We start from the raw sequence: 19,125 nt of genomic DNA, 5'->3' as shown, positions 1-19,125 counted from the left end.
CGCGCTCCCTGCATGATAATATGGTCCGAGCGCGGAGAGGAGCGCCCGAGCTCTATCTCCGCCGAGCGAGCTCCCGCGACGCGAGCGCGCTCACCGTGTACACTCCTCCTCTCCCTTACCCTCCACTGCTCCGCAATGCGAGCGCCATCACGCGCCCGCGCGCTGCTCCCTTCCCTTACCCTCCGCCGCTCACCACCTGCTCCGGTTGCTAGGGGCGAGGAGGAGCGCGCGCGGAGAGATCTGTGCGCACGCCGCCCAGGACGCAGACAACCCCGACTAAGAAATGCATTCGCATTTAAAACCAGAAACGCGCTTGACACACTACGTTTTTGGCTACAGTATCTCGTCAATTTACTGAGATTTGTTAACTGTACTTCGGCTAAACACGAACACAATCTATTTTATCCGCATTGATTTTTTTTTTGTGCCACACTCGTTGACATTTTAAAAATATTGCCACGCCCACTTCTTGTCTTGTTTTGATGTATTCGGGTTTAACCGACAGGGACAGTTATCAACGCTCGACGCTGGCCGCGAAGTAGTGTTCTAGAGCGTCGCGATTGTAGTAATCGTTTTGTTAAGATTGCACCCCGCACGCGAATGTTCCAGCTTTGTCTAGAGATAACGCCGCCACCAGCGATATTGCTCGAAAGTTCGATAGCGCCTGTATAAAAGCCGACGCACTTGGCCGCTTGTCAGTTGATCGACGGTCGACGCTCTGCTCGCCGCTATCAGTGGATTGCTTTTCAGTTTCCCGGCCACAAGTTCGGCCAAATAAAAAGTTTCATCTCGGATACGCTGTCTGCTGCCTTCGTCGACGTCACGACCACGTGACAATATCTTTATACCATTTCAACATAGTAAGAATCTTTCGTTACACAAGCAATTTTATGGGTACTTCACTTTGTTATTCGTGCTTGATGCTAGGTAAATTTTCAGAAAATTAGGATGTCCTTCACTTCCAACCGCGTGAAAGTAACATCCTTGCTACGAAGTGCACTCAAATTGAGGTAAAATTAATGCTTGTAACTGTAGAAACTGAATGTTCTTCAGCGTTGTCTGTGAAGACACGAAAAAATGAAGAAAGGATCAACGTTCGCAAGCAGAAATACTTTTCTCAAGAAAGAAAGAAAGAAAGAAAGAAAGAAAGAAGGAAAGAAAGAAAGAAAGAAAGAAAGAAAGAAAGAAAGAAAGAAAGAAAGAAAGAAAGAAAGAAAGAAAGAAAGAAAGAAAGAAAGAAAGAAAGAAAGAGAACACCATATCCCAAAGACATACGAATAACAGCGGAAACGATTATGTTTCAAGAAGAGTAAATTGAGTCCCGAAACGAACACACGTGAATGAAAGCGAAATGCAGCCGTGCAGCGGCCTCCCGTACGATATGAGATATGAGATTTCCGGCGTCTTGTTCCAATATTCCATGATACCAGTGCTTCACGAGCAATCTATTGTACTGAATAGATACAGCAGAGTACAGCAGACAACAGCAACCCCACCTCGTACGAAAAAGCTAATGGGGTGACAGGAGCAAATAGAACCGTACATCAGTGGCAATAACACTCTAGTGAAAACCCAAGCTACAGAATTCGCAATTTAACCACTAAAAAGCGTCTTATCACAAAACGATTCGCTGAATTTGAAGTTAGAAAACATGTCCGGAGCCTTTTATATGTGTGCACAGGTGAGGTGCAACATTTTATCGCAGTCAAGCTATTCATTAATCTCTTGCCTTTTTTACTTGCAAATAATCAACTTAGCAAAAAGAGTTACAGCATAAAATGGCGTGTCAATTATCATTGACAATATACAAGTCAGACAGTATTGCCATTGGCATAAAATGTGGATTTTTGCAGAGTTTGATTGCCGCCAGGAATCGGTACATTGTCACTCCGCCTTCGTTTTGCTTATCATGTGCAGTTGGGTGTGTATGTAGCGTGATCGATCTATGAGGGGTGATAACAGAGCCGCATGTGGTTGCTCTGATGCCGGACAGCGATATAACGTGAAGTGTGTGGTCCAGAATCAAAAGGTAGGGTGACAAAAATGCAGACTCTAATGCTATGGCATGAATACAACAGTATGGTTTAGCTTGCAAGTGTACAATAGCAGATAGCATGTCATGCAATGCACGAATTCAAAGCAGTGGCATATTTGCCTAACAGAAAGGAAGCCAACAAAAACAAGCATTACTAACGGCAGTAAACTAAAGGTGGGAAGGGGAAGGAAGTGTGCGAACGATACAGAAAGGCAATGATGTCTATTCACGAGACACGAGGGCAAATTTTTGTTTACGGAGGTCCCCGCACCTGGAAGAGCCTGTACTCAAACTTTTAGCCATGTTTAGTCTGTCAGTGCAACTACAAAAGGGTGTGACGTAATGGCGATCATAATTATGATTATTACGGATCCAGTGCTGTACGTGTGAAGGATAAGTTTTATACGTTTATGCGGCATAACATTGGCATTTGTCACGAGATGTCGACATTGTACTCTGTATAGTATCACGCGGTATTTCCAAAATTGGAACGACTAGGCAATTGTACAACACTGATTATTAAATACGAATGGAAATTGAGTGTAACAAAATCAGTCATACTTGTTTCTTTGTTACATAGGATCTACCATGCATAGCGGTTTTAGTCGAGCTTTTGGTGGACCAGCGCATTGTTCTTAAAAGCCGTAATATTTTAGGAATATTGATGCCCTTCAACTGCACCGGTCGCTTCTTTTCACAACAAGAGCAGTCTGTGAGCCAACGGCAGACCATCGGTAATACTGAAACTGAGGCGCCGGGAGGCAATAAAGACAACTAAGAAAAGGTAATGAAACATTGTCTAATGAAAACCGTCATAAAATATTCTAATAACGCTTCGTATTGCGTGCCGTATTTTACCTGCCTCATTTTTGTATTATTCCCAGTTTCTGTGGTTGCTGGCATTTACCAAAAACGCAGTCGGCTCCTTGGTTCCGTTCATCGCGTGCCTTGATACGAGCTGCTTTCGAGCGGATGTATTACTGAGTAACGACGTCCTGCAGAAACAGAAAATAAATCGAGTAGGGCCAGTTTTTAAAGTTCGACAGAGGAAAGCAACTTCTGAAGGACATCAAATGCCCCCGCAAAGCAATCTGAGGGATCTAGGCCGCCCTGCACTTTATCACCAGTGGAACAGATTTTTCTTTTCTTTCTTCACTTTTGCATCTATCACTCCATCACTCTTGAACAGCACCGTAGCGCTCACATTTCAGTGAGTTTTTATGCTCCCTTCACTATACCTGCCCAGCGCCTGTGCAAACTTCTTTTCCTTCCTGTGCTATCTTAGTGGCGGAGTTGTAGTTTGTTTCTTCGCCCTGCCGCTCAGGCTATTTACAGTACTTCAGCGTTCGAAGAGAGAGATCGATGGATGAATGGATGGATGAGCAGAGTGATGGAAGTATCGATGAGGGCCGGGACATCGCCTCCTCACTGAAGGTGTCCTTGCGATAGGGCACTTTTGGAAATTCATGAATGACGGGAATGGAAGGACATTGATGGTTTAGGCTGATGGATTGCAAATGTAAGGCCTAAGTGAAATGTATGGATATGGGACGATGAGGTGATTAGGCTATAACGCGAATAATTCTGCGTTTACTGTTGACAGTGACGCTTTCGCGCTGTGTTGTATTCTTGGCAAATGTTTTCAATTTCAAACGCCACGTGGTAGTGAATGCACGTAACAACCGACACAGAGGTGTTCTCACCGCCTTTGCATCCGACATTGCTCACACATTTTTGCCATGACCCTGTTGTCCTTTGAGCCTTTCACGCTCTACGTGAGTTGATTTTCTGTTCAGTTGATGTTATACACCATTTCGGCCATCCGCCGTCTGGTGTTCTGTTTTATTTACCTCGTATATATTGGATAAAAAAGACCCCTTTCAGTTTTTCTTTCAAGAGAACCTCTCAGAATGCGAAGATTGGAAGACTTCGAGAGAAGAGAAGGTTCGAAGATTTCAAGAGAACCTTTCAGAACTCGAGGTTTGGAACCGCAAGAGGAACAATAAAATTTTATAGCTATTTCAAGTCTGTTCTATCGTGAAATGTTTCCTTTTCTTGTTGTTTTTTTCTTGCAATATTTTGAACTAAACGGTTGGAAGCTTGCAGGAGAGTTTTCCGAGGAAGTTACATTTTCGATAGTGGTTATATTAAATGCTCCTGATCGGGACTATATTGAATGCCTTCAAGTTGTTCCTCGCAAGCACAAAGCTATGTGGTGAGCAAATGAAAAGGACTCCCGAGAAGGATGGTCTTGTAGCCTCATCTGATTTTGTCTTTGCTGTGTAATTCCTCATTCTCTTTTATTATGGTCCGCTGGCCTGGATTGCGGATATACGAACTGCTAAATGAACCTATACCTGAAAGACTGAATCTATTTTCATTCTTAGGAACGCTGTTACGACTACGGCAAGAATTGTTTTTCTTTTTTGTTAGGTCGGCTGCAGACCCTCTCCTAAAGTTACTTCACATCAGTGTTTCCATTGCTTGCTGTCTCTTTGCATATTCGTTTTTTTAATTAATGAACTACGACAACTATTACAGCGCACTTTTTTGTAAAATGTGTAACGGCTAACGAAAAGTTTCGGAACCATACATTCTTTTGCGTTACTCATTTCGACGTGACAAAGAACTGCCGCAGCATTTATTCCTTGGTACTTTCACTCAAATAGCGTTGTCCGACTGATTCCTACGCTGCAATCTTTCGGGCAAAATGATTCGAGTGGCAAAAGTTATTCGATAGAAATATGCTGTTAAAAATTATTGGGTGGCCTTTATTGTTTTAAAGCGCGCACCTCTCAATTATGCACTCGTGTGCACTGTTTAACCCCATTGCTTTAAAAGCAAACCACACCGGCTCTAAATTCGACGGGTGACCCTAACAATTTCGAAAAGAGTGCCATAAGACACTATATCTGTAAAGTAGAAGTATTTCTATGCAAGACACACTGAAGCACTTTTGGTCAAGAGCAAGCGGTGAACGCTAAACACCAGTTTTTAATTTATTTGTAAAAATCTGTTTGTAGGAATGCGTTTTTTTTATTGTGGGTAATTCTGCAACCTAATTATCTTACTTTAGCAAAAAATAAGCGCAAATTATCAGACAGTTAGCAAAAGCAGTAAAAAATTACACCATTTCCCGCTAAAGGGGCCATGAAGCGATGCGAAGCCGGTGCACTTGCACGATCGCGTTCCGTTGGCGTTCTTTGGGCATGCTACCGACCTCGCGTCGTGGAACGCGAAGAGGAACGCTACGCGCGTCTTGTCTTCCCTCTAGCCTGGCCGTTAATTCTCACAGGGCGAGCGGGGAACGCAGTCGGCAGGCATGCGAGAGGGGGGCAGCGTAGGAGAGGAGAGAGAGGGGACGCGCATGCGCTGCTGCTCATCGCGACGTTGCGCAGGAGAGAACTTCGGCATGTCTAGCCCGCGTTTCAGAGGAAGAGTGGAAAGGGGGAGGGGGAGTGGAGAGGGGAAAGTGGAGAGGGGAAGTGGAGAGGGGATGCGCATGCGCAGTAAGGGTGGTCACGCCGCACACCACCACCACAGGATTGAACTCCGCCATAAGGTACTTCGCATCTAAAACATTGGTATTTTACGGCTGAAAGTTTTCATAAATCATAACGTAGTTGAGCGCAAAAAACAGGCAACAGACGAGTGAGAGGACAAGGACACTCGTCTGTTGCCTGTTTTTTGCGCTGAACTACGTTATGACTGACTCGTTCCAACTGGCTCAACAAGCAACGTTGCTAAGTTTTCATAAAACTCGCAGCGCAGATTCACAGAAAGTCTCTGCAGACGTATAGTAGTACTTTAGGAAGCACGTGCTTTATTCGTACAGCTGATACTGAAAGTTATTTTAATAAAAGAGCAAGAAAAAGCACACTTGAATAACTAGTTCACGTTTCCAGTTGTAGTTTATATACACTCTATATACGAGAACTTGAAATTGGGGGCTTTATAGACACTCACGAAAGCTATCGCAGTGGAAAAGTATTACACACCCAAAAGTACAAGTGAAACTTCAAAAAATGCCCACACAACACTCCTTTCATTTTCCATAGACCACATGCAGCCCACGCCATTACACTGGAGCAAAATATGGGGCGGTTTAACATCGCAGACGGGATATAACGTCGGTTGTAACACGGTAAACAACAAAGGTCTCAAAGCGGCAGGGCTTATGTTTTCATCGTGAAATAAAACAAAGTGAGCAAACTCCTAAGACAAATGAGGCTGTCTGGATTCGCATGGCTGGCTTGGTGGTAATTTCGGTAGCGTCTGCGAAGTTCATATTTCCCCTGTATAGCACTGAAGTATCGTGTCTCTCGCTCCTTTACTTTTATTGGTGCGCTTTCCACCGCACGGTTTTCACACTTAATAGGTGCCGAGGGACGCCCGCTGTATGGGGAGTAGTGTGGTTCCGCGGCCATGACAAGACTGTTAATGATGTCGCTAATAGCACGCTGCGTGTTCTGTTCCGCAATTTTGGCTTCTTGTGCAAACATCTCGACATCACTTCCTCTGTTCATTTTCTTTTCTATTTCTGTTTGTCACTTCTCGCATTCATTACTACTGGTTAGTTGATTGGTTGGTTGGTCGGTTGATTGGTTAGTTCGTTAGTTGGTTTATGGGGTTTAACATCCCAAAGCGACCCATGCTGTGAGAGACGCCATAGTGGAGGGCCCCAACAAATTGCGTCTACCTGGCCATGGGGTTCTTTCACCTGTACTGACAACGCACAGTGCACGAGCCTCTAGTGTTCGGACTCTATCGAAGTGCGACCGCCGCGGCGGGTATTGAACCGGCGTATTTCAGGCCTGTAGCCGAGCACCTTAACGAGTGAGACACCGCGGCGCCCCATTCATCACTTCATAGAGTTATAGGTAACTGTTTTATTTGGAAACGCCATCTTCCAATTCGCGTATAAATTATCGCCAAAGTTGCCATATACTGAATTATTATTCTAGGAAGCCCTAATTTCCTTTGTTTCCAAGAAACCACACACTTAAACTCCCTTTTTCCTGTTCAGATATAATTTCATGGGTTGTTTATTAATGGCTGCTCTTTTCACTTTGAAAACTTGTAACACCTTATGCATCTTCCTTGCGCTATAAGTGAAGTGGAGTGAGTGAGTGAGTGAGTGAGTGAGTGAGTGAGTGAGTGAGTGAGTGAGTGAGTGAGTGAGTGAGTGAGTGAGTGAGTGAGTGAGTGAGTGAGTGAGTGAGTGAGTGAGTGAGTGAGTGAGTGAGTGAGTGAGTGAGTGAGTGAGTGAGTGAGTGAGTGAGTGAGTGAGTGAGTGAGTGAGTGAGTGAGTGAACGACCTTATTGAAACCAGCGGAGGCCTGGACAAAGGCCGCGCCAGGTGCGATGGAGAAACCTCTCTCTCAGCCGCCTCCCGTGCTCGCTGGATGGCCCATATCTGATCTTGCCGATCTGAGCAAGTGGCTTAAAGTTTTGTGTGCTTTGAAGTGGCAAGAATTGATTGTTATTAGGAGGGCACGTGTGTAGTGATCATTGCACTTGCCTACTTCACGTTCTGGGTCACTTTTACTTCGACAGATCAAAGATAATATGTCCCTGTAGCTGACTTTGTTTTTCCGTTGATTATGCAGAGGTGAGATGTTTCCACAACAGTTAACAAATGCTCTATCTCGGTGAGATAAATATCAATTCAGGCAACTCGCCTTCATTTGTGGACCATCGGCCTCAATGCTCTTGCATCAAGTCTCTATAAGACAGCTAGGCCACAGCCTGAAACAGATCCCGGTATAACTTCAAGTCAAAGGTCGGCGGCTATTGCAAGCTTCCCCGCATGCAGCAGCAAAGTCAGTTATTATAAGCATAGAAAGAGGAACGAATTTCACGACCACACTTTGCGTCTCCATCATGTTGTGCGTGCAAGCCGACATGCCAGAGATGTATCTGAGCACAAGATTTATTATATGTGCACAACATAGACACCTCCTATTAGCAACTGTATGTAAAAGCCTGAGAGCATTTCTCGGCTACTAGAGGATCTGGCCTATGATATGACCATTGACGCCTTTCCTCTAGCGTGATCAATAATAGATAGTGCCAAGAGCGCGGTGCCTTCATCATGTATATAATGCTGGCGAGTGCATCTCCTCGACCTACGAAGAGCCGCGAGATTTCGCCCAAAGGACAAGGCTGCATCACTTTCACCGCAGACATGCTTACTTGTACAGCCCGCAACGAAAACATCGCATTAGTATAACACGCAAGTATCCACACGATGGCCCAGATGCTCTATTATTCACGACAGCATCTTGAAATTCGCGGTCTTCTCCACACTTCATATGAGAAAGGGCACCACGTGACGTTTCAATGGCTGCCAAGTCACTGCGGCGTCATAGGGAATGAACAGGCCGATAATGCCGCTCGGACAGCTCATGAAAGCACACAGGAAGATACCATCCCACTTTCAAGGTCTGACGCTGCCAGCAGTCTTCGAGGCCTTGCACAGGAGATCACGCTCGCTCTATGGTGCCCACCAAGCAGCCAAACCAACCGGACTAATCGTCAACGCCACCTGTCCTCTTTGATGCATATCTGTATGCCAACTGGACTCCGCCGAAGAGAGGCCACACTGCTTTATCGCTTGTGGCTAGGGGTGGCATTTACGAAATCCTATTCCTTTCGAATTGGAATGGCCGACAACGCTCTCTGCGATGCCTATCGTTGCGAGGAGACGCTACACCACGTCCTGTGCGACTGTCCGGTATATAATGCTCAGAGACAGTCAATGGCGTCCGTTCTAGCGCGCCTTGATAGTAGACCAATGTCTCTTCAAACAATACTTGCATGTTGTCAACAGAAGACATCACAACTGAAGGCGACGAAGGCACTGCTGAGGTTTTTGAGAGCGACGAACTTGGCCAAGCGCCTGTGACAGAAACGTCGCGTACCACGCAGAAGTGACCAACTACCACGCAAGAGTGACCGACTGTTTCTATGTGTGCTATGCTACCACGCAAGAGTGACCGACTGATTCTATGTGTGCTGTGCCATGTGCTATCTTTCTTTCTCTCTCTCTCTCTCTTTCCTCTCCATCTTTAAATCTCCCCCACCCTGTCCCCATGTGTAGGGTAGCAAACCGGTTGTCCTATACTGGTTAACCTCCCTGCCTTTCCCTCTCTACTATTTCTTCTCTCTCTTCTGCGGCAGACACCAGTGAGAAAACGCGAGCAGCCCCGCATCACAACCCAGAATGACTTCTCGTCCTATTCATGTTCTCTTCCCGTTAATGACATTCGATGCGGTGCTGGTTCGTTGCATTTGCTACTTATACCCTTTACGAGCGCGTACTAACGAGCTAGAAGTTAACCAAGTGCTGAGGCAGAGCGTCTCGAAGCACCCGCGGGCGAGCGCGAGTCTTCCAGCAGCGGTATCTAATACCCGGTTTGAGTTCGCGAAGGGTACGAAGTGAATACGATGTATCGTTCTTATTAGATGTCGTATGAGCAGAAATGGTTGTCTCAGACAGGCTCGCCGATGTTTCGATACATGGACCTATCTATGTGAAACGCGCATCACATACACAAAATAGCACGCTCATTTTCTTTCCGATTTCTTCTTTTCGAGATGGCAAATAGCGACAGCGCATCACGTGACTTGACGTCGACGACTAATCCTCTTTAAGGTTAACAACCCATTGATCATAAGGCGCCTTTTACAAAGATAGGTCCACCTATCGAAACGTCGGTCAGCCTCTTTAGGGCACCTATTGGTGTTTATACAACCTCTATAACACATTGTGTTTCCAACTGGTAGCTCCTTCCACTACACTGTGGCACCCTAATTACAGTGTCACAGGGGATAAGACGGCAGGGCAATTATGGCAAAGCGTAGGCGGCAGAAAGAAGCGTGCAAAACTCCGCACAAGAGAAAGAGAGGTTTATTATGAGAGAAAAGCTGAGAGGTCACCCTGAATCAATTTTCTTACCTGCTACTCGGCGTTACGAAAGGGGAGGGGGGGAGGGGGAGTACAGAGAAGGTGATGATGATGAAGGTGGCGATGAAACGAAATCTTGAATGTCCAAAAACTATTTAGTCTTTTGTCGAGTTCTGTCCCGCCCGTAAACCTGTTCAGAGCGTTTGAAAATATTGCGCTTATGACGACGTGTAGGTTCAAAAAGAACTTTTTCCGATACTTGTTTCCTGAAAGAATTCAACAAAAAGGTGACCGTCGATTTTCTTTGTACGCTATAACGCGGCAGACGCACAAGACGCGTGCAGTAGTCTCTGGAGTGCCACATACCTCGCAATTCGGACTGTCTGCACGGACGATAAGGTGCAGGTAGCGATGAGTGATCGCCAAACCTAGGCGTCATATGTGCAGTAAGCTTGAACTGAACCTTTTCATGGTCGACGGTATTTCAGCTTGCATGTCTGGGCCCACTCCGTGAAAACGGCGGTGACGATTACTTGGTAAAGACCAATATGCTACAATAGGATTCATGTTTGCTATACTGGCATTTATCGCCTTTATAAGGAATGTTTACGTTTCATTAAAGGTGCGTTATCTACTCTGTTCGTGGTGTGGCTTGCAATAAGATCAGCAATATGTAAAAAATCAAAAAAGTAGTTCTCGACGTAAGTCATGCGGGCGCTTTAAGACCGAGCCACAGCAAGGTGCCAAAAGCACACGCAACAGCACTGCTCAGTGCTCATTCGGCACGTGTCTTTCTGTCCAGTTTATCGGAACTTTTTCAATGTTCCCTCAGATTTATCGCGTTTGCAAAAAAAAAAAAAAAAGTGTTACGCGACGTATGCATTGAAGGGCACTGCCCATGTGTGTTTGCTAAACAGGTGAAAATTATGTGTATGGCATGGTCAGTGCCGCTATTGTACATGACTGACAAATCATTGTAAACCCTGTACCAAAGCGAGCAATTTCTGATACAAATCAGCCTAGACCTCTTGAGGGTATCTCTCCATGTACTTTCCTAAAGACTATCATGGCCGATTACAAAATTTCGGGGTCATTTCGCAATACCTCTGTGATGAATGTTCTCTATGTTATCTACGTTTCTCTACAATGATATATACCAACGTTTCTACGCTAAGATGCACTTTGTGAGAAGTCATCACATTTATGCGTGTATCCAACTAGTAATTAACCCTTCGCATTATAAGCCTTTACTACCACATTCGGATAAGTTGTATTTTGGTTAAAAAGCGAAATATTATGTTTGTTATAACTGATCGTATTATGTAGGCCTCATTGATAAAAACAATACCACAAAAAATTAACGACCCATTTTCTTTTCTACGTTTATTGAGCTTGAAAAGCGCTCATTAAAGTACACTGTAAATAAGTTGTGCTTCGGATATCTTGAACGAGTCACGGCGCGGCCTCGGAGATAATTTTATGGCGGGAACGTTTTTTCTTTAAAAAAAGATCATCTTCTTGTAGGACAGTGCTCTCTCTCGTATACGTACAAGCTACTTTCTCCTCAGGTAGCCGGAATAGGAAGAGTCAAATAGAACTCAAGTTTCTCTGAAAAGTTCCAGTGGTGCTTCTAGATGGAGTTCTCTTCTATTATGATCTCATTACCCGTTAACAAGGTAAGTGCTTGAAATGTTAATGAACAACGCTCGCGTATGTTTGGCCTCAAAGTGGGAGAGGTGTAGGCTCGCATCATTAGTGGAGTACCATTAAAGTGATGAAAAGACTTGGGAAGGCGAATAGAAATAGTCTTCCTTTTTTTCTTTTTTTCACTTTTTTCTTTTTTGCAGCTATGTGCGCTGCCGCAGTAAACTTCCATGCACGTCAACTTACTTTACTCTAATGACCTTGTGGTTTCCTCTTCTCGAAGTTTCTTTTACGTGCCCAATACGTTGCAAAAAATAATAATATGGAAATGGGAAGGCATGCCAGCTTCATTCTGTGAATGTTACCTCGCTTGCGCTCAGATGGAAACAAGTTCTTTTCGGAGCTTGTAAAGAAACGTTTCGTTTTGCCTTTTTTGTGGCTTGCGACGTTTTTGCGGTCAGCCTTCTTTACACAAGAACGTATAAAAAAACTTTCGGCATGTTTCCTGTACTTTGATCACATAAGAGGAGCGCTTTCTTATTGCACGAAGACACATACGTACTTATGTAATCAGGGTTCTGCCCAGGAGACCGGAGCCAGCCAGAGTCCCGGGGAGATGTCGAGGAGAGGAGCCCGGAGCTGTTAACAGTAACGTTTATTACATTATTACAGGTAGCGTGTTGCTACATGATGGGGTTAGCATCATGGAAGCTCTCGAGCTTCTGGGAGCTTCTCGGAGCTTGTGAGAGCTTGAGAGAACTTGTGAGAGCTTGTCGGGAGCGCATCGGCGCTCGCATTTTATGTCCTGGCCTTCCCAGGGTTCCCTGTAGGAAAAAACAATGGAGGCCAGGACAGTCCAATGAAAATTTCCATCTTCACCTCCGCCCCCAAAAGGGGAAGGTGAAACGCCGCCTCCTTCCCAACCCACGAAAGTAGAAAGAGGCACGTCCAGTTCGTCCCATGGCGAGGGAAAAACACTGCCCATCGCGCACTATACGGCACAGCACGGAGACGTTGAGTCTTACGTGGAAGTCAATTTCGTAATCTGTTGCAGTGATGGGTATGCGGCGCCAGGCAGACCACGAATTGTGGAAACAGCGGCACCAAGGCGCCACGGAGAACGTGGGAAATGCATCCGCAGACGGTTCCCAGACGCTGGGCCCTTTGCTCGGGGCACCTTGACGACAAAGCCAGCCGCCTCGACGGCCAACAACTCTTCCTAACCTGTCAGTCGGTCAGGCGTGCCCAAAGGGTTTTACGAGGGGCGCAGACAACCTGAGATAAATAGACGAACGACTTTCGTGTTGTCGCCGCTCTTGGGGCATCTCTGGAACCGCTGACCCGGAAGAAATCAGGTTAGTCTTAGCCGCAACCTCTCATGCGTCAAAGCGGCGGCAAGCCAGGCAGGCCGATCATAACAGTACGTATGTCTAAAATGTCTTCTCTAGCTTTTATTTTCCCTTTTAGTTTCGCAGTGCAATTATCTGTTCGGGTAATTGCAAGGGACTAGGCTTTTTGAAACTTGCTCCTCTTTCAACCTTGCTCCTTTTTCAACCTTATTTACTCTTGAAAGAGGATCGCAAAAGCTCATATTTTTAACAGGACAAATATAAACTTTACCTTAAGAGGCATACTTAGTACAGCTGTCAAATGAATTTCTAGTTGCCTGATTTGCATTCCCGAGGCCTACTTGTATTGGACTTTTGGGGCATAGCCATTGCGACGCCATCTGTTATTCTCTTGAGTACGCTTAAAAGGTGCGGCTCTATGCGTCCGGCCATGTCTTCCGATTTCTTTTCAACCACACCCACACATATTTATTATATGTACGAATACAACTGAAAAATAAATGGAGTGGTAATTTCTTAGATTGTATGGATCTGTGGTCTGCAAATCGAAAGATTAATTTTCATAGGAGTCGAAAAACTTGTTTTATATTCATTTCTCCTACTGAAGTCACGGTTTGGAGGATGTCGTAAAGCATCTATTGGTTCGATGTGAGTATTTCATGTCCTATGTATCTGAGCTTGTGTAACACGCAAGCACAAATACTAGTCTACATACTTTCAAGAATGTTACACATGTGCAGGTCTGATTGCCGCTTAAGTAAGTTCCCTGAAATGACCATACGCAGCATTGGCGCAGCCAAGAGTGGGGGGGGTGTGGTGGTTGGGTGGTTGGGGGGTTCAAGCTCCCCTCGAAATTTTTCAGTTTTGCATGTGTATATATGCACACACACACATGCAAACACACACACACACGATTGTGCATAAAGTATGGTTGAAACTCTGCCCGACGTCCACCCCCCACCTCGGAAAAAAGTTCTGGCTAGCCCCCTGATACACAACATCGAAATACATCCACCAGTGCGCTTTCGCTCAACATAGCTTTGACCACAGGAATTCTGGGGACTTTCACCAGGTATCCCTACATCATTATACGTGGCTTATATTTAGTTAAAAACACGAATTTGTTTCTCCCAAGTGCGAGTAAGTGTCAGTAAGTCCCCATAAGGCACGCTTACATTTGTGCATGTTCTAGAAGAACTTTTTGCCGGACGAGTTGATGCCTGAAATATTGACCCATGCTGTATCGTGCGTGCACTGTTTCGATGAGAAATTGAAGTGCGCTCATGACCACCGACGAGAAGAAATTTACGTTTACGGAACTTCAAGTAACCGCTTAAGTGGAAATCTGAAGGCGGGCTTCAGAGCCAAGTTTTCTATATATGTGTACTGAAGCTTTCAGCATCATCACTGCACGCACGTAAGGTTTCATGAAACCCGTTTCCGAGGTTGCATTTCATGAACACAGAAGCATTCATTCATTCATTCATTCATTCATTCATTCATTCATTCATTCATTCATTCATTCATTCATTCATTCATTCATTCATTTGTTTATTTATTTATTTCCGCACTGGCACACGATACGTGCAATAAATTTGGGGATGTTTGTAGTGGAAGACGGAGCCGCAAGCAACATAAGCAACATCGTCTTGTGACTCGTCGCCCACAACACTTCCAAGTATCGCTGAAATGACGATTAACAGCGACAGAAGAAAAAAGTCACATATAATCGGCAAGAGGATAAACCGCACGCCTACTAGATAGTTTCCTTAACGTGCAATTTAGGTTATCAGGAGGGATCCATCATTATTACGGCCGAAGGAGAACGACAGTGCCCTGGCCCCGCAAGCCTGTTTGGCTTCTGGCACAGCACGCTTTCTAGACGAACAGCAGCCAATAGTGCACCTCTGCTTACTAAGAGTAGAGGGAAATCGAGATGAACGGCTGAGTGCTTTTTCGCAATACTGGTTTCTAACCTAACAAACGGTACAGATACTTGTACGGCAGCCGTGATTGGTGGAGCGTGTCTACTATTCGTGGCTGGTCAATCTCCATAGCTTGTTTACTGCTATAACTAATATAGCGGGGCAAAGTGCTCGCGCGGTTTCTGTCTTTCTGCCCTTTACTTATGGGGCCGTTACGACCTGAGATGTAAAGACACGAGGCGATGCATTAATTTATTCGCTATGGCAAAACCGGCATTGGTATCTCCTGGACACCAAGCAACATCAAATCCCCGAAGGAAGAGCGTACTTTAGGCCAAGGGATTTTGCAATCCGAAACCACGATACCATTATCAGGCACGTGATAGTCGAGGTCTTCGGATTAACTTTAACAACCTTAGATTCCAGAAAGACCCTAATCTGAGATCGGAACATTGATGCGAATAACGTATGCTTCATTGAATACCCGTTTGTGTTCGTAAAAAATCTGGCTTGAAATTTGTGGGCGTAACTCTACGTGCATGTTCGCCTTTTCTTTTTTTGTGACATATGTTTTATAGAATAAGCTTCCAGTGAATTCAGTAACGCATTCTACACTTGTGTGCCGAGTTAAGGAACATCTCCAGGCTATGCGTTTAGGGCGTGAAATTTAAAAAAAAAGGACATCTTGTTCGAAACGTTGTAAATTCGAGAGAGAGAGAGAGACAACCTAAATCTCACGGGGGGCAAGTGTCCGCCTGAACGGCCTCCAGTTGCCCTTAAGTCATGGCGGCGTCTTCGGCCATCTCGACTGTCCACAGTTGGTCTTCCGGTTCCGAGCTGAGCAGTACGGTCTTCCACTGCTCCGAATTAACTCTCGTCCGAGGGCAGGCTCACAGGATGTGTCCGCTTCTTGTTAAATTTTTGATTCCATAAAGCACTATATTGGGGATAGCCCCGCGCTCACTTTAGCGGAAGGCTTCGCTTACCTCCACCGTGAGTCTTTTGAGGGACTCAGTGAACGTACTTTTGTAAAAATATACTCGCGCGCTGCGCGCTGAGTCGCGCACCTCAGAATTTTCAGTGAAGTTTTGCATCCGTCCATGCATCCATCCGATGGCAAAACCGTTCATTTGCTAAAGTGTTGTCCGAAATCCGGAACAAGGGTAAGGAATTAAAAACTTAAGAAGACGGAGGAGGTGTAGAGGAGGTAAAATCGAGGGATTTGGAGAAAGAGTAATAAATAATATGTGAAATTTTGCATTCCATAACGCCGATATGAATATGAGCCACGCCGTGATGGAGGGCTCCGACAATTTCAACCATCTGATGTTCTTTAACGTTCACCGCGATTGCACAGTACTCGGGCCTTTAGCATTTTGCTTCCATCGAAATGTGACTGCCGCAGCCGCGGGAGCGAACCCACGACTTGCGGGTCAGCAGCCGAGCATCGTAACCACTGCACCACCGATGCGAACAGTTGAGAAAGAGTAGGCTAGGACGTGTCCTGAATGAGAACGCCGGGCAGCGAGAACTGAACTCCATTAATGCATGCTGGTCAGGGCAGTTAAGGTTGTCCATCCCTTCGGTAGTCGCTCAATACAAAGACAGCCCGCGAAATTGAACCTTTTTGAAGATTCCTTGATACAGCAACATTTTTCCGTTACACGTGTCAAAATATGCAATCCGTTCTTCGTACACTATATATAAGCCGCATTAACTAAAGCGCCGCAGACGAGATTTGAAACGCACTGTATTTCCCGGTTTATCGTAGGGGCACCTTTCTAGAAACTGCGTACTTGGTAAACGCTATGCTTACAATATATTTCGCAACAAATACGTTAAATTCGCGGTCGAATGTGGCCTTATCGGGACATCGCGTCATGCAACCTGCAATCTAGTGCACATGCTTACTCAAGTTTGAAGCATTCTGGCATTCTGCGTGTGCCAGCTACCACTACTGTTAATCTACCCCGGAAATCCTTAAATATGCAGGTGGCGGTATCTCTATGCCTAAGCTTGAAGAAACGTGTCTTAAGCGCTTTACATGCGACAACCAATGAAGTGCCAGCACTGATTTTGCAACGAAATCAATAGGCAAACTGCGCAAAACTATACTCCATCTATACCGCCTAAATAAACTACAGATTCATGGGCTATTCGGGTGGTCGATTGAGGGGCACTGCTGCCATGCTATATATAGAGATGGGGAAATGCAGCCTCAGTGCTGCATACCGAGAACAATGCGCGCTGTGAAACTGGTAATCCTGGTTGCTTATTACTGGTTTGGCCTCCTTATGCCAGCATAACCTTGGCACCAACGGGCCAGTAAGGACCAGTGAAGGTTTTGCAGCGTAGTGTATAAATTAAGCTTAGGAGTCATTATGCATTTTGCATATTGATCAAAGCAGCATCGTAATATACATCAGGTGTATTTTGCTCATCAGATGTCCATTATGACGCTGCAGCGTACAGAGTTACTTGTGATGGCAGGCGGGCAAACGTCTAGAACTTGAGGACTGCTTGCAACCGCTTTGCAGTATTTTCATGTTCCTTTTGTAGGCCTAACGGTAACTTTGCAAAAGCCTCCTCTTCCATTTCAAACAAAGAATCTCTAACCGAAGTTTTCAAACAAGCGATACCTTTTATTTCCCATTCATCTAAAGAAAACACTTAAGGTTTCTCCCTTTGGACTGCTACTAACTTCGGAAGATGGCAGAAAATGACTTAGTGTATCTGTACTGCTTTCTCTTTTTAATTTTTGACCGCAGACCCAGAAAGCTGTCAAGAAGTGTTCGTATTATAGGTATTACAGAATATTAGCCTTATTGCTAAAAAGGGATTTGGAGCAAATTGATCTAGCGCAGGGTTGAATTGCCGAGATGTTTCGAATAGGACGAACAAAATCTGAAGCAAGAAGCTTCTGCGGGACATAGTAAAAAAGATAGTTGGTTTCATTATTTCAATCTCACCATCAACAGGTGGATTTCAGAACGTGAGTCTACAGCAACAGTTGGTTTTCGTTATACGCACAAATGAATAAAGCATTGATGTTTTTTTTAGTCTATTCTTTATATAGCCCTGGTGCACGCCAGAGTATAAAGCTACAGAAGGGGAACGATATTTGTTTTTATGGTGACCGATGAACTGTGCACAATAAATGTGCCGATTAGGAAAAAGAAACAACGTAACAGGGCCTTTGATGCCGTTCCTTCTTTTTAGTTTGCATCTTTATTGTGCGTTGTTTATCGGTTGAGATTCGACGCATGATTCACCGATTTACCATGGCCAATATTTAGGATTTCTGATGTATGCTGATACCGTTGCGCACCCTCTTTCCACACTGCTTGTTTTGCCGGCTTCATTTCATCTTATTTAGCTACCGATTAGTTATATTTCCGCTTAGTGGCTTGTGACCAGGAAAACACGGTGAGTGTGTGACTTATCGGCAAGAGACGACTTGACTGACCTGATGTACGCGTGTGTATAGTTAAAGATACCCGCCCAGCAAGTACAAGGTTTATGGGGAGGCGAAAAGAATGCAAAGCGGTCTGAGAAGATTGCCGTAGCCGTACCGACATGTGAGATCTGTCATTGGCAGAACACAGAATTGTACAGTAGGATACACGGACCCATTCGGTCGTTTTGCTTAAAACTCGAAGGCCACTTCGAACATTACCCGCAATGTGACTCAGTTTGTTGGGGATCTAAATGCCGATTGTCTAGCAATAACTAAGGAGTAGGAGTGCTAAACGTTTGCGTACTTGTTCATTTCTGCCCCTGCCACACGCGTTGACGCTGCGCGAAGCGATATTGCAGCAATAATCTTGAGTGCAAGTATTTTCGAAAGCTATAGAGGCTACAAAAACACTGTAACATGGCCTCCGATATATCAGCATATGCCTCGACCGAGAACATGGTTACTGCGCGGACCGAGTACACGTGCCATCAAATACAGGTCATTGGGAGCAAGCGATATTTCTATTGATTCGGAGCAGTGGTGTCTCATATTTCACAAGCTTATTCGCTACACTGTGTGATGATAAATTGCTAGCCTAAATCAAAACGGCAAGTTGGGCGAGTTGGTAGTTTGCTATATATAGAGCTAGACTAAGCTTGTCCCTCCAGCATAAATATAACAGTCCTTCTCTGGAGTATCGTGCAATCGCTGAAAATGCAATTTTAGAACTAAAGCAAGATGGCATCGAAGTGCCATGTGAACTACATTAATTATCGACCCCTTTATTGCCAACTTGCTGATGGTAA

Source organism: Rhipicephalus sanguineus, chromosome 3 (assembly GCF_013339695.2).
Source record: "Rhipicephalus sanguineus isolate Rsan-2018 chromosome 3, BIME_Rsan_1.4, whole genome shotgun sequence".
Classification (NCBI taxonomy): Eukaryota; Metazoa; Arthropoda; class Arachnida; order Ixodida; family Ixodidae; genus Rhipicephalus; species Rhipicephalus sanguineus.
This window is presented reverse-complemented; position numbering follows the sequence as displayed.